This window comes from Strix uralensis, chromosome 1, assembly GCF_047716275.1.
Source record: "Strix uralensis isolate ZFMK-TIS-50842 chromosome 1, bStrUra1, whole genome shotgun sequence".
Classification (NCBI taxonomy): Eukaryota; Metazoa; Chordata; class Aves; order Strigiformes; family Strigidae; genus Strix; species Strix uralensis.
In genome coordinates this window covers 78,232,830-78,249,867 of record NC_133972.1, presented here as the reverse complement: position 1 = coordinate 78,249,867, position 17,038 = coordinate 78,232,830, and positions in this window count along the sequence as shown.

The following is a 17,038-nucleotide window of genomic DNA, read 5'->3' as shown; positions in this document are numbered from 1 at the left end:
ATTCAAAGGCAGTTAAAGGCCACTGAACATGATTTGGGCAGACCAGTGATGGCATTCTAAGATCTTTCTGAAAGAAACGATATGCCCAGGGGACTTAAACACACATATGGCCAAGCACTTATTATAAGACACCTTTGCAGAAATGGTATGCTACAAAGTGTGAATTCAGTGCTAGTATTATGTAGGCAGAGTTCAATACACACAGGCACTAAACCTTCATAGATCTTATGAGTAAAAGCAAATCCAGCATTCTTTCTTCCTATGGCAATAACATGTTGCTGTCTTTTCAAAGGAAAGCTTTCATAACCCAACAACTACCAGACTGAATGGACATCAGCTGAGTCACCGTGGCATTCCTCTCTTGGTCTCCTACATTCTTCAGCTATATTTTGCGAAGTAGTTCAAACTGCTCTTTTTAAAACTATGACAGAGGGAAATGCAATCAACTCATAGTTTTACAAACAGATCTCAAGGCTTTTCAGTAAAATTTGGCTTCTGTGCAAGCTTGCTGAACAATGACTAGATGGAGTTCTTCTTTTGAAGTTTTGTTTAAGAAAATTCTCCCAGGCTAAGACCCAGTAAGTTACAGTTTAGCCTGGAGCAAATTTTTACAACCAAGTTATAAACCCCTGAAATAGGAGTTCATAATGGAAACAGCTGCTCAACCCTAACTATAGCGGGTGCAAGTATAATAAAAACTGCAGGAGTTCACATTAACAATGGCGTCCCCTTACACTCTTTCCTGTTACCCATCCATTAAACGAGCAACACTACTTAATAGAAGCAAAGGCAACAGGCTTTTCTCTTTTCCCTACACTCCTGCTTCTTCCCCTCAGTAACAAGCTAAGCAATTTATAGGTGGTAAAGAGCATACTCCCCAATATACAGAACTCTTTCAGCAGGGCACACTCAGGGTAGGCTCTCCAACACCAGTGAGACACCACTGCAGCTCATTCCAGGAAAGTACTTCATAGTATATGATACACAAATATTACACGATGCACATCCCACAGTCTGATTCCCACTGAATCTCACCACCAGCACAACTCTTCATTTTTTACCTCTCTCTGGGTGATACCTGCAGCACTTTCATACACAGTTTTGTGTTGCTTAGGGGAATTAAAAGTGCCAAAGAAATGCAGTGCAGACAATGCCTATAGGTATGTGATGCAAGCTCTGCAGTATCATCAGGCTGCTTCCTTTCCCTAAAGTGGCTCTTGATTTTCTGTATGATGCTTTCTCCACCCTGGTAATCCCCTGTCTCTTATTTTCAGCAGGTTATGAAAGGACTTATTCTCAAGTTCTTGTACTCTTAAGGGACACTTGTTACCCAAGCTGCAGGTTCTGTTACATATGGTAACAGTTGAGGGCCAGCTGTGCCCCCCCTTAGCTAGGGTAGCATGAGGCTACACAACCAGGTATAAAAAACCACCAAGATTTCACAATGGCAGTAGTGTCCCTTTAGACATCTTTTTTCCCTTTCCACTAACTAACAGTATGTTTTCACATAATAGTTACTAATAAGCAGTATATTAAACATATTATGGCTCACAATGACACAGGGGGACTGTTCTCCACCTATCCAAGCAGTTCACACCACTGTCAGAGCACCTTGCAGCCAGGTATGGGAATCTCTGCAAAGGACATAAAACCAAAGCTTCCTATAAAAGCTTACTTTTTAATTCAGCTAGGCTCAGGAGAGAGCTATCAATAATACTGATTTGCAACAGAAAGGTTGTTAGAAAGTGAACAACTTGAAAGAAAGGAAAGGCACTCCCTCCACAAGAAGGTAAAAGAGAGGGATCAAAGATTGGGATGCTAGGCAGCACTGGGAAAAAACATGTTTGCTCTTATTTCCCTTATCACTATGGGTTTATGCTGGGACTGTCACAGAAAAGGATGTGAATCGTATCTCCATAGCCACAGTCTATCTGCAAATAGGCACCGTATGCAGCCTAATTATAGGCAAGAACTAAGTGACTACAGATTTGTTAAAATATTTCAGCCCATCAGACAGAAACCTCATCTTCTGTGACTCGCAAGCAAGTACCGTTCCAGACTCATGTTTGCTATCTGCAGAGGAAGTTATATGTAGGATCTGCTTGAACAATATTTTTTTTTCTATAAACAAGAAAACTATAAATTCTCAATCTTGACACTGGTAATAGTGTCTTGTTTACAAATCACACCACCACAGCTAAAGGATTCTCTTCTCTGCACATGATCAAGCAAGAAATAAAGTCTAGTTCTTAAAAATATTGGCACTTAGTTAAGAAACAAGTCCAACTTTGGAGTCACGTGAATGTAGAAAAGAGATATTATGGAAAGTGGTTTTGATATCATGTACTCTTACAACAAGGGCCTGTAACACAGCCTGAACCACAACCAGGGGAAGATCACTCAGGAAGAAATTCTCAGATTTATAAGGCTAGATGATTCACAGCCCTAAAAGGTAGCAAGCCACAGTGTTTATGATGATCTAAATTACAGTGGAGCCAGGAGTCTCCGGCAGAGACCAGAGCAGCTCTTGCCCTGAAGAGTTAACAACTCCAGCCAGCAACGTTCCTTCCCATTGCATAATGCAACAATTTTGTTTCTCGTACTAGATTTCGTCAGTACTGTCAACATATTATACAATCTAATAATACATCAGATGTCAGCAGATAATACTGTTATTACATGCTAAGTACTACCACTGCTGGTTTTGGTAACCAGCATTGGCAGTGCAGCTTGTGGAGACACATCCACTCGTTTCCTCCTAATGACCCCAAGCACCCATATCTGGGCGCCATCTTCAAAATTAAGGTGAAACAAAGACCATATTGTCCATAGGAGAACAAGGCCTGCCCTCCCCAGCAGAAATGGGGGGTGGGAGCTCCTTTGACTCCTTCCAGGGCAAGCGAGGTCGAGTCATGGCCCTGATGCTCTGCCCTGGGCTTGTGGGTCCCTCCCAGCTCCGGGAGGCACTGGAGCGGGGACGACTCAGCTGCACTGCTGGGAGCACAGATCTTCCCTAGCTTTTCATGAACATCTAGGTTACTTATCCTGTTTCTTCATTTTGATCAACTTGGCTTTCTCCTCCATATAAGTGGTGGTGCATATTAGTAGGAAAACACAAAACTTCTCACAGCTCTTAAGTCAGTCTCACAACAGGGAAAAAGCTGCCTTTTCCAAGCTAGCACAGAAAATGGTGGCTTTTTATAGACGGTTGGTGGGTCTCTGCGTAAATTACACTGAAATCTAGAAGAGCAAATTACTGACTGTCATTATTAATGGTATTTATCACCAAAAGACTTTAATACCTTAGATTTATGCTATGAGTCAATATTTTTAAATGTAGTATATTTCATACATAGATGTGATCATTTTCCCTAGATGGACATCTATGAAGAAAGTGCTTGGATCCTTCTATAGCTAAAATGAGGTTTTATTATAAAACTTGATAAAAGTCTTATTTTTGAGCCTGTATCTACTCAGGAAGTCTCACAGGAACCTCTTTTTGATAGGGAAGATGGTTTCTAGGGATGACCCCATGGGTCCCACAAAGAAGAGCTAAAATTCTCCCAGGCTGGTATTTTACACAATGTACAAGCAATCTGTTCACATCAATTCCCTGCGAATTTGCTAATAGAAGTAGATGTCTTTTAAAGTCAGGGGCAATTTTTTCAGCAGTAAACTTTTTTCCTAATAATTTAAGTAACAATAAGCATAACATACAAAAAGACACACTCACCCTTCAAACTGGACACACCATTCATAAGAAACAAAAGCTCTTGCATTTCCAACCAATAAAAGAAACAACAAAAATCCTAAGGAAATGGAAAAAATCTGTCAGCTAGGTGGCAAATTAGGCTTAAAATGCCCCCAAATCCTGCCAGATAAGTGAATTCTGCAACTACGCAAAAAGAACATAAAGGTTCCTGTTCATCACCATACCCCCCTCTCTGAGACCCCCAAACCCTGACAGTCCCATCAGCCATCTCGCTGGTTAATAACAGTGGCTTTCTGCCCGTCAGGAGAAACTCTGTGCAATTTGTCTGATCAGACCCCATGCAGACACACAACCTAACTGTCAAAAACTCAGCACTTACAGTAAACCACTGGTAATTAACTCACAGAGTAAAGGAGAAATTAAACTGCTGTAAATTCCAACAATATGAATGCAGGAGAAAATCGTAACCTCATCGCAAATGCTCTATTAGCCAGTAAAGACCCTGCATTTGCCAGAGTGTGTTATTCAATCAGCCTACTGCTTTAAATAATAATGAGCTATTTTCTATTATAATGTAATAAATCTCAAGAGGACTTGATCTGGAGTGATACTGAGGACTTGGTTCCCAGCTACTCTCACCGGAACCTGAATGAAGGCAGTATCTCTGGATTTGGCCACTGATACGGACAGTACAAGACAAGCAATTGATTCATTTTCTAAAGCACGTAAAAGAGGTGGGGGGAGAGGGGGGAGTGGGGTGGGAAAGAAAAAGAAAAAAAAAAGGAATGGGATCTTTTTTTGTAAACCAATAAGACTGATTCTTTAAATGCTGCCATAGATGTTCTGATGCACCATTCAGTGTACAATAGCACTCTAAACCCTTTATAACCATGTTCTTCATATTATTTAAAGCACAAGTGAATACGGGTATGCACCTACACTTTCTCTACGCAAATACTTATTGCAGAATCTTTCTATCTACTAGACCAAATGTAAAAACTCATTCCAGGAGTTAGAAGTTTGTCTAAGCTTTACTACTCAATTTCAAATACTTACAGCCTAATATTTAAAAAGAAAGTAAAATTCCTCTGAAAGTCTGAATGAGACAGCACAAGATTGCACACATACAATTCCAACGTTTTCTTTTATAGAATAAATTTATATAATACAGGAATTTCCTATAGACTCAGGTATAGTCTCAGATTCCCAGGGTTTATTTTTTTAAAGAAAGTCTTCAGAGGAAAATTTTCATTTGTTTGACAATGTGGCGAACCACAACCACGCTTTTTCCAAATTATTTTGAAAACCTGAATAGCTTGCATATTACCAAATCCAGATAATTAGAAACAACATCTAGTAGTTTAGATAACTCCCTCACCAGTTTAAAATAAAATGACTCAATTGATATGATTTGCTCTTTGACTTTTTGTTCTGAAATGTAAGGTGTTCCACAGAAAACTGGGAAGGCATAAAACCCCCTAGGAAGACTGTCAGATGGCAATTCAGAGTCAGGACATCTACAGTTAGCCTAAACCTGTGTAATCATGATGCTTCCCTGTAACACTCAAAATACAAACATAGACATACATGTTTAAAGACACCATCTTTCCAAAGCGTTATTTCAAAAACCTGCTGTCCACAAGCCATCACTGATGTGTTTTGGCAGCTTATGTCTCACTAACAAACAACAGCATTTAGGTTCTGCTTATACTTTATTTGTAAGTGTTTGTTTACAGTTCAGTTATGTGAAAACTTTCTCTTTGCTATTTTATTCTATACCCTTTCCTGCCAAATTCTGTTTGTTTCTTAGGCAATATTTTACTCTGATAAGAAGCAGACGGCTGTCTGATGTCAGTGGGCTTCTGCTACGAGAAAGCAAGCAGGTGCGACCCTTAGCAGCAGTTTTGTTGGTATGTAAGAACTCTAAATATGTGTAAATCGGATGTTATGGGTGCTCAACTTAAAGCATTACTTAAACTCATAATGCTATTTCTTCTTAGCAACCCACTCTTTGGAGCAAAACTCTCTGAATTTCTCCTTACCAATCACATCATCATCATGAGTTCATGTCCTAAAGACATTGCGTTAAAGTAGCAGCTTACGCTGTATTCACAGATTTTCCACAATACTATTCCACTCATAAGTCTCAGCCTTATGTTCAAAATATTCATTTTAAATGAAGCCTTGGGGAGAGGTGTTATTCATGGGCTCAAACCCCTGCTTCTCCCATTTCTTCCTTCTCCTCAGGACATCTGACATGTCCTGCATTTCAGGCTCACCTGCTTGGTTTCATTTTACAAAAGGTTGCAAGTCATCCCAGGTACAGTTTCGTTCTCTGAAATCTAACTCTTTAGCCCTTCCCAGGCACAGTTTGATAGAGGTAACAGCTAAAACAGCACACAAGCAATGCCTTATGGTACAAGTATTTCAAAGTCCTGCAAGAGAAACACAAACTCACAGGGCCACATGTTAAAGTGGATACAAACCCATCACAGGCTGAACCTATAGTACGAAATCATGCATTTGCATACCTAAATCTCTTCACTTACTAAATATCCTTCATGGTCTGAAATTATGTCTGACATACACCTGTAATGTGCTTGAAAAAGGCTGATGAAATTGGGGGTGTTTCAGAAAGCAGGTCACCATCCTTTACATTCTGCTGCCTGAGCAACACCAGTGTCGCTCACAACCCATGCCACAGGGATTTACACTGGCTGAGTGAAAATACTGCCCAGAACAACCTGCTCGCTATGAGATTTACACACTAATGAGCACAAAAATCCATAGGGAGAAATTCCAGACGTTCCCTCCCCCCCTCCATGTGAGATGATACGCTCTTTCAAATCTTTTGCTGGGAGACTGCGCATCCTCAGATTTTCCTACTGGGTTCACTTCTATCCACCTCTCTGGTTCATCAGCTGCTGCAGGGCATCTATGAAGCAGTACACGCTGCACTACCATCAGTGCACTGATGACACCCCGCTCTCTATCTTCTTCCTTCCTGACCCAGACACGACTGCTGCCAACTTCAAACAATGTCTGGCAGAAATTGGTTTCTGGAAGAAGGCCAGCTGGCTGCTGCTCAACCTGGACATGGTAGAAACAATGTTAATCAGCAGGGGGAAATGCTCTGAGGACCTGGTGAAATTTGTAACTGCTCCATCAGCTGAGGGCATATGTCTGGCCAGCATCCTAAGAGGTGTGCACCAGGTCAGGATCCACCTTCCTCCCAAACTCACCAAAGAAAACTCACTCACCTTTTTGTTAGGTGCCTGCTTCATTTTGAAAGACCTCATCACCTTTCCTTTGGCTGTGAAAACTGCACCAGGAGCCTAGATAGATGGCTGAGAGTGCTACTTCTGGCACTCCTCTGGATGGCAAACCAAAACGATTGCAAGGCTGTTCCCTGGTGCCTGGAACATCCATCATTATATGGCATATGATCATCTGGAAAAATAATGGCCACTTCTAAAAGTGATGTTTTAGATGACACTTTACAGAAAAGCAATTTACATCCTGCCTGTGAAAAGTAGCAAGTTGGCTACCTTAAAAATCAAGCAATGTGACAAGATCTATTTTTCTGGTTCAAGTCCAAGTATTTTAGGTAAATGGCAAATTGCATGCACTGGGACAGATGATCTTTTATCTACTGAGATATTTCACATTTCTCAGTTCTATCCTTATAAGGGACAAGTCTGCATTGAAATTTCCAGCACTTTGCAATGGGTAATAACTCAGTGACTTAATTTACTCATTCAGTAGCAAGACATGAAAATTTTGGAACCTAAGAAGAATGAACAGATGCAACAACTACATCCCTTACCAAAAGTGAAGACCAGAACTGACAGTACTGTATTTTATCTTTGAATTGCACTTGTGAAGCAGGCTTTTGGTGTGCCTTCCAAAGCCATGTGGATCACTGAACCGCTATTAGAAACTGTTCTTTCTCTTTGTACTTCTATAGCTTTAAATGCCAGCCTTGGACTTGAATTTCACAGTGCCATGTGCTATTCCTGGCCTGGCCACTGACTTTAAAGGCATGATATGCCTTTACACTGTACCTCAATTTTGTACCAATAAAATGGGAATCATGATTATGATTTCTTTTTGAAGAACTTGCCAATACGAAGCACTGAGAAAACACAGGAGACATAAGAACAGCTGTAGCAGCCTCTATACACCTAACATCAGCAGCTCAAGCTGTACAGCCAACTTGATACCTTGAGCTCAGCTGATCTCTAAACAGCCAGAAACACAGGTGGCATGAAGTGGGCACACCACTGTGTGGATGGCGTTTGCAAACTGTTTTTGTTTGCGATGATACAAGTTAAACTCGGGGTTTACAGCAGCAGGTAATGCAAATGAAGTAAGCATGCTGCATTTAAGCAGGAAGCAGATTTCTACAACTTGCAGAAACTCAGCATCTTCAACATTCAAAAAGAGTTTGAAAATGTCCAAGACACCCAGTATTGTGGGTGAAATGTTAGCATGGATCAGCTGAAACATTTTGTGAAAAGAGGGTTTGGCATACCATTTGCAAGGATTATCCACTGGTCTGGAGTTAAACAAGATGTGTGGGTAGGAGAGAGTATTTCTCATTACTCTTTTGTTCACTGGCTCAGTTGCCCCTTTGTCAGCCACATCTTCTAACTCTCCTGATTAAAATAGTGACACGGGTGGAAAACTAATCTGCGACTAGGGCTTGGGTTTACACTAGAGGTACCCAACTCAACTGCTTTGTCTAGGCCAATTACACATTATATTCATCTTGCTTAATTCATTTTCAGACCACAGTAAAGGCAGTAAAACTGCAACAGAGGATCTTTCCTAATGAGCAGTCCCAATAGATGATAAAGCTGTTTAGAACAACGTATTTTGGTCAGTGCAAGGAATAAAGCATAGTTTTATGAGCATGGTTTGTTTCCTTTCTAAAAGTGTCTTCTATTAAACAATCAGACTAATCAGTTTTACTTGTGTTTATTGTCATCTTCAAATAGATATTTGACAGTGCAGTAGGCCAATGTTAAAGAAGGAATTTCTATTTGTTGCCTGTATTTGTTTAAAATATCTATTTGAAATGGCATACCTTGTTTCTACCAAATTCTGTTGGAAAAAAAAAAAACAAACTCCACAAATCCTAGGTCTTACAGGAACTCAGAGGCTGGTTTTTGGGCAAATTTGATCTGACCGTATCCCTTTAACACTGAGTACAGGCAATGACGTTGGTAGAAGCAAGCAGATTATGCAAAAGCAGAGCAGATATCTTCAGCACAGTGTGTATGGGACAGCAGTTTTCCAGGGTAACAGACAATAGTTTTATTTAAAAAAAAAAAAAAAAAAAGGAAAAAAACCACAACATACAAAGGAGAAAAGCTGTGGAAACAAATTAATTTGGAATACATAAAGAGGATTATGAAAGAAAGCACAAACTTTCCTCCTCTGCCAAAAGAAGCGATTTACTGGGTGTACATTTTTGCCTTGTTACAGTTTATTATGGAGTGGGTAGCTAAAAGAGAAAGAATTCAAATAAGGAGAGGCTAAAAAAAGGCTGGCTCATACTGTGAGCGCAGGGGTGAGAAGAACATGGAATAATACATGAAAAAAGCAGCTCGTTGCAACAAAGTGACTTGTTAAGCCTTCAAAGTCTGTCACCAGTGCTTCTTCAAGAAGTGTAACTGATTGCATAGCACATGATAGGGGTTCAATGGTATATATTTCTGACCTCCCTTTTCTAAAAAGAAACACTATACAGCCAAAATACAACATGCACCTACATGCTGTGAACACCAAAAAGCAAATCAAGTTGCCGAGTGTGGTACATGGCAGTATAACAAGGGGTCATGGGATGAAAGCAAAAGAGAACATTTTAGGCTGAACATCAGGGAGAAAAAAAGACTTTTGTTCAACTGTGAAAACACTACATGCCCATGTTAAAAATTAGCTAGACAAAGCACTAAAAATTACTTTGTATACTACAACTCTGCACTAGCAGACAGATGGAGCAGAACTAATTGGCCTCTGCAAACCTTAACTTCTTATGATCCTTCATAAAAAACTGTCTACAACAGTTCCTAGATTTAACAAAGGCTTGCACTTAGAAAAGAAAATGAAACTGGGGAACAGAACATCTCCTGCAAGTCTATTTCCACTCAGAGCAGCACAGGGTAGGAGGTGCAGTCATTTAAGCGCATTATATTCTGACTTAAGTTGAGAGGATCATTTACAGTGAATAAACAAGAGTGATAACCTTTTAGCATTTTTATCATCATGACTTTCTCAGCACACCATAGTTTTGGGAAAAAAAAAAAATAACCAGGCCTTTTTGTTTGAGGAAAAATGAGTCACTTTGCCTGTCTACTAAATCTTTCTCATTCCCCTACCTATACATTAACCCAGACACCAGTTCCACCAAATCCAAAAGAGCAGCTGATGTCTCAGGGATCATTACATTCCTACACATTTCATAAAATACAACAGCTGGGCAGGAGAGAAGGACTCAGATTAATGTTTCCATTGAGTCCAAATTCAGCCATAATCCACTCTTTCTGACAACAACTGGCAAACCAGTAAACTGGTGCATCATGGCCAGTAAATCAGTGGTTGTGTAGCTCTGGGCTAGCGCCCACGCCTCTTACCCAGCAGGACTGATCTGGGATGGTGCAAGAGGGACTTTGGAGAGAAAAAGACCTGCTCACATCCACAACTCTCAGAACACATTGTGCAAATATATATATATGTTCTTCATATTGCCAATGTTTGGCAATATCCTCTGTGGATGGTCCCTGTAATAATCAGGGAATAAATTCTTGAATTCTGTTGGTTGCAATTTGTCACAAATATGGCAAGTGAATGTCATTGGTATGCAATTGGAGCCACATATTACATTAGGAAAAAGGGTCTGAATATCTATAACAGAGGTCATAAATAAAACGAACTAGAACATGTGAGATGAAATACCTTTCCCTGTTTTTGGTATAGACATATGATTTCCATTAGTAAAAGGACCCCTGTAAAATTTACTGCAGAGGAGCTGATTTTCCCTTGGTAGTCTTTTTCACTATAGATCTCCAGTATTTGTTTACATTTTGTTTTATATTTTCACAAAAAAATATAAAATATTTGAGTGGCTTCAACTGTGCGGATTTGGTACCTTTAGTTCCTTATATGCAAGAGCTAGGAAGATGTGCTCCATCTTACAAAAATATTGGAAGTATGTCAGCTTGAAATTCAATTTTTCAGAATTATCCAGGACAAAACTCAGCCTGCCTAATTCTCACACGCACAGATGCAAGCACCTACAAGAAAGTTTTACTCTTAATCCAAACAGATATTCTCTTCATCTCTGTTCTTGTCAGTAGTAATGCCATGTAATTACCCTACCAAATAAAGCTTCTAGCTGGTGTACTTTGCAAGTGTTTGAATAATACAAGAGATTAAAGCAATATGGATTATGCCCTAATAATTGCTGTTCGTAAATTATTTTGAAAAAAGCATACTGATTCCACCATTCCCCTGAAATCTTAAACCCAATCCCAGGAAAGCACTCGAGAAAAAGTTGTGCTTCAAGCACCTATGTGCCCATGTTAAATTTAAGAATTGGTTTAAGTACCTTCTCTAGACCAAGGCCTTGAGCAAGTGAAATATGATTTTCTATTTAAAATATTAAAAAGATACAGGCTGCCCAAGTGTTTTACATTTCTTTTTCCTTCTTGACTTCTAATTCATTTCTGACACACTGTTTCCTTTCAGTCTCTTGTCTGTATCATAAATCTATCTGTAATAATTTGGCACAAGTCACACACTTTGTATGGAAATGGATCTTGCACCCTCCCAGTCACAGGCTATGAAGGACAATGTCCATAATAAGTCATGTACAAAGTACAGTTTCAGTAACCAAAATCTCTCATTCAGTCATCTGTGACTTTACATCCCATTGCATACCCCAATGTATCACAAGACAGCTGGAAATAATTCTGCTACTATTTACTCCAGAGTAAATCAGCGGCCTCCACAGAATTTAAGCAGCCTAACATCACGAGTAAATGAGATTAAAATTAGGTCATGTTATATGAACCTTGCATTATAGAAACATCAGTTGTATTTACCATCTTGGGGGCCCCATTATTAACAGGGCTGGGACATTACAAACTCTAGTCACACACACGCATCTTACAAACAGGAAGAAAGCATTTGAAGTTTATTTTCAGAAAAAAAATACCTTCCAGTTTAACTTCCTTTTTCTTTCAAAGCTTGCAGAGAAGTACCTGGCCTCTGTGCAAACGTGATCCAGAACCAGCTGGGGAAAGCAGGAAGATGCTAACTAGGCACTGGATCGGGCAATAACCCAGCAGTTGACATGCAGTTTCACAGCACTATCTTGGTTCTGCCTGACTGCACATTATGTCTCTCATCAGGCACCCTGACACACAAGGGTAAACATCTCCATTAAATTACTCAGGAGTCACAGCTCAAGAACATGGGACAGACATCTTTCAAGATTCTTCAGGTGCAGAAAATGTTTATAGTTACACCCAGGATGGAGTTAGCCCCTTATTTTCTGTAATGGGGATGAAAAGAAACAAAAACCGGAACAGTAGCTCACTGTATCTGTTCTCCAGCTGTTGATCTTAAGACTCTTGGGGTATATATGGCATGTTCACTGCATGCTGCTGTACGGGCACTTCCTATTTTGTGAAGTAGGACATCAGGCTTTGAAAATTCAGAAGGCACTCATGAGCAAATATTTTGACCTGTCAAAAATCAGTTTTACGTATCTAAGATCATAATTCTTTCTTCACATCATTAGCAAATTCTGGGGAACATTGAAGACCAGATTTCTGATAATACCTTCCTTTTCCTAACTCATTTATTAAGTTTTTAATAACACCTTTTATTGTTTACAGCTCTGCTTATCAAACAGTGAAAATATGGGAAAAAAAAGGCCAGAAAAGCAAACTGACTAATTGATAGATAAGCATGTTTCACATAAACATTCATAATACACAGTTACTACTGAAGCTACTGCACTGGTCACAGACCCTGTGGTTTAGTACCACTGACCTTAATAGCAGGCAGATGAATAGCAAAACTGACATGTCAAGCATAAAGCTAGAGTAATTTGCACTCTTATGACCAGATCCTGAGCTGGCACACAATGACCATAGCTTCCCCAAGATCAACGGCACGAGGTCAATTTTTTTTCTAGCTCAGTCAACAATTTTTAATCTGAGTACTGCCAGGAAATCAGAGAGAACATTTGGCATTTGTTAAACCGCTGAATTAAAACTTCTGAGTCATAGTTTCTTTCATCTTGATACCCATGTTTAAATACACATTTCATATTACTAGAGCTGTGAGAAATTCAATTATTTCAGATCACAGATATTTGGAGAAAGTTTTCCCCTCCCCATTACTGATTCAGAAGGACTTGAACATCTCCTGAAACTTCCCTGTGGAGTATGCGTGGAGGGTTCAAATAACCCCATGTATTCAAAGACTATTTTACTCATACAGAATTATACATCCTTTTCTGAGTGAAGAGATGGTGAAAATCAATTACTTTTCATCGTGGGCTTTCTGGAAAGGAAAATGGGATACCTCATACCCCATGGTACCCTTGTCTTCCTTACGGAAAGCAAGGTAAAGTCTAGTTGACACAGAAGCCAGCTAAATCAGTGAAAGCACATTAACAAGATGGGCATTTGCCCCACATTAAAAGCACACATTGCCTTGCCTTCACCTTGAGGTAGGCACTCTGTCAGTGAATGCTGAATTAAGAACACACAATAGGCAAGAGGACTTCTTCGTTCACCTAAAAATTCCCTCCATCATTGTGAGCTACTTCATACTTCCCTGTCTTTAAGTATGTGTTGCTGTTTGCCTTTCAGCATCTTTCTGTAGTTTCTTGCCATACCACTGGATTTCTGTCTCACAGCAGTTCTCCAGCATGCTGCCCTGTTCATCTCCTCCTCTTTTACAGTGCTACAGGTGATCTCATCCATTCAAAGGGATTCAGTTATTACACAGCCAATGACTCTCAGTCACCTCTCCATAAGTAACCTGTCACTCAGCTCCCATTTATCAGCACTTGCTAACTATACTAGTGATGTATGTATGTAATAGATGCAAACAAAAAGTTTGCAACAAAATAACATACATAGGGCAGAGAAACCTCTCTTTTCTTCTGCATGGAGTCACGTTAAAAGGTTGCAATTTCTTTGAATTGAATTTACAGAGACTACAAAACTCACAAGTCAGAAAACTAGTAAGGACAGAGAGACAGCTGTGATGTGGAGAGACTTAACCTACAAGCAGAAAAATCACAAGATTAAATTCAACTTGGAGTAAAATATAACACAGTTTTGGTTATTTTTAATGAAAAGAAAAAACCTCCAGACCACAAAAACCTAGAAAGCAGAAATGGGTAGGAGAGACTGAGGGTCAGTAGCAGATAGTAAATTAGACAGGAGTCGACAATGCAGTCTGACAGCAAAAAAGGTCACCACAATTTTAGGCTGCATATGCAGAGACAGCAAGTAACAGGGAAGTAATGGTTTTTATCTATACTGATCGGGTGCAGTCTACTATGGAAAAAACATGCTCGATTCTGCGTTTTGTGTAAACAAAAACTAATGGCAGTTTGGAGGGAGTTCATACAAAACAGCCACAGAATAGCTTGGAGGGCTAGCAGAACTAACCAGGGAAGATGAAAAGCTGACAAAAAGAAAAAAAAAAAAAAAAAAACAAAACAGACTTCTCTTGCAAAGCAGTTAGCACAATTTAGAAGCTGAGACAAAATAATGGGTTGTTGAGGGTAGGTTGGGTAAACCTGCTCACTTTTGCACTGAAAGGAGTTGGGACGTACTTTGAGAATTACCAAGTCTGACTTGGAAGGCTGTTAACATTGATGGGGCAATTATTTCCAGAATGTCTGTCGCATGTAACTGTCCAGCTGTACCCTGGGAATTATTTCTGGCTAACACAATAGCTAAGAAAAGCACAACAACGTGAAAGTCTCTGAAGAGCAGATGCATCAAAGAGGAAAAAAACTTATTTAGTATGTCAAAAAGGAATTTAATTTTTCTTCTACAAGTTCTACTAAAGAGGTAGACCTAGGCTAAACTGTTGGGCAATATTTCTCAAGACTGAGATCAATCAGTCAGGATGACCTTGTACTGCCCTACTCCCAAAATGCAACCTGACACAGTAGGGTTAAAGGCTTGAAGCTGCATGACAAGGCATATTATTGAGTCAAGGTGGACATCCAATGCCAGCATATTTTAAATTAGTGCCTTGAGATGTGGCTTCTCCTCATAACATCCTTAGAGGTAGGATAGTCTTAACATTAAAATCCACAGAAAAAAAGATGATTCCTGGCAGTATTAAAAGGCTTACAGCACTGTTTCTGCTTCCCAGGTTTCTGAGGACATCTTGATCAGTTTATGCTCTCTGCAGACCAGAAAGCAGTAAAAATCATTAAAGCACCCAGGCCAAGCTAATAAGCTCCTGCTGGAATCAAAGCCTATGAGCTTGGGCTCTGCATCTCACTGTCCTCACATGGCTCCTGGCTGGGCACAGGGTATGGGCTGAGCCTGCTCAGGTCTGCAAGTCCAGCTCCTGATGAAGCAGTAAAGAAGTCAGAGAGGGTCCATGCAACAAAGCATCTGTGTGAAGAGGGAAGGCAAGACAGGAAAAAAAAAAAAAAAAGAAAAAAACCAACCCAGCAAGAAAGCACTGGCATCTCAAAATGTCATTCACAAGCAAACCCATCTTGATGTAGTCTGAGATAGCTAATGGAAGCAAAAGGACTGCTCTTTCTCAATATCCTATGGCATCTACAATTCATTTAGGCAGTCAGTATATTTCAACACCCCTTTTAAATCCAAGCTGGAAGTGCTTAGTATTAAATTGGCACGAGTTTTAAAAAGAAAAAAGGAAAAAAGCAGCACAATAACAAAAGAAATCCCAATCCATCTTTTCAATGAGGTGCATTACCTTGCTAATTTTGCTGTAGGAAAAAAAAAAAAAAAAAAAGGCAGTTCTAGACAGCTGGTTAAAAGAAACTGTTAATTTAAAATAACCTGTTTGTTAATTGCTTTCAACCTTGGTCAGTTGGTTTCTGCACTCTGAACCCTAAAGGTAGCTTGAAATGAATGCATCTAGGGAGCAAGGCGTAATTAATGCAAGCAGGCAGTCATGGCTGGAAGACAGAGGTTATGGTGAAGGGAGGAAAGGTCTGAACCAGTGCATGTGCTGATCTTTCCTTCCCTCCCCTTCCACTGCAGAGCTGCAGCTACAGCTGGAGCCCTCTGCCAAAGCAGCGGTGTCCCACCACCCCTCAGGAACATGGCTGCCATCAGTAGAAAAAAACTTTGCAGGCAGCGGCTGCAGCAATGGCAGAAGCAGCTAAGCAAGTGATCTCCCTGCATGCAGCCACGCTGACCACCCTCCCTCCCCACCTCTGCCCCTCTCCTCGCTGGGAGCCATGGTGGCCACCTCACCCAGCACTACAGCACCAGTCCCCCTTCCAGAAAGCTTCCCTGGCCACAGGACGGACGAGGCCAGCTTGCAGGTACTGGGGGAAATATTCTCCCTGCCCCTCAGAACCCCAAAACACAACCCATCCAAAAATACAGCCTCCACCAGGCCTGCACAGGCGGAAACAATGACTTTCTGCTTCTGTTTTCTCAGCTTGCCGATCCCCAGTCACCGGGGTAAGGCAGCCCCGTGACCACCTTCAGGGAGAGCAGCAGTGGGAGGAGTGGAAAGAAAAAAAACCTGGAAATTAGTCACTCGTTTTACAAGCTGCCTCAGCCTGGTTTGCTGCACGCTCAAAATAGAAAAACAACTGACCTGTGAGTTATTTAAACATGAGTGTAACATTTAGAGGCACAAGGCAGGGTGCACAGATTTTATCCGACTGATGCCCACCTGACCTCCGCGAGTCCTCGGGTGACCCACTCCACTGTGGCCAGCAGTTCCCCTCTGCTCTCCCCACTACCTCCCTGGGTGCCAAGCAAGGATTTGGTGCTGGTTCATGCCAAATAAGGGACAAATCTCACCCAGAAGAGCAAGCAAGGCTAACAGGAACCAGGCTTGTTTCCTTAAACAAACATGGCATCATCTTCAATAGATTTTTTTGCTCTGGCAGCAGCCTGCTGTATTTTCCTGTGATGATAAAGCAGTTGCACAATGTTTAGGGGGAGCTGGGAGCCACATCTCTGAAACAGCCCTTCCAGCAAGCTGTATCTTCTGGGACACACTATGCTTCCAACTTGCAAGGGACGGTAGAGAAGCTGTGTTCAGAGAGGAGGTTAGCAACAC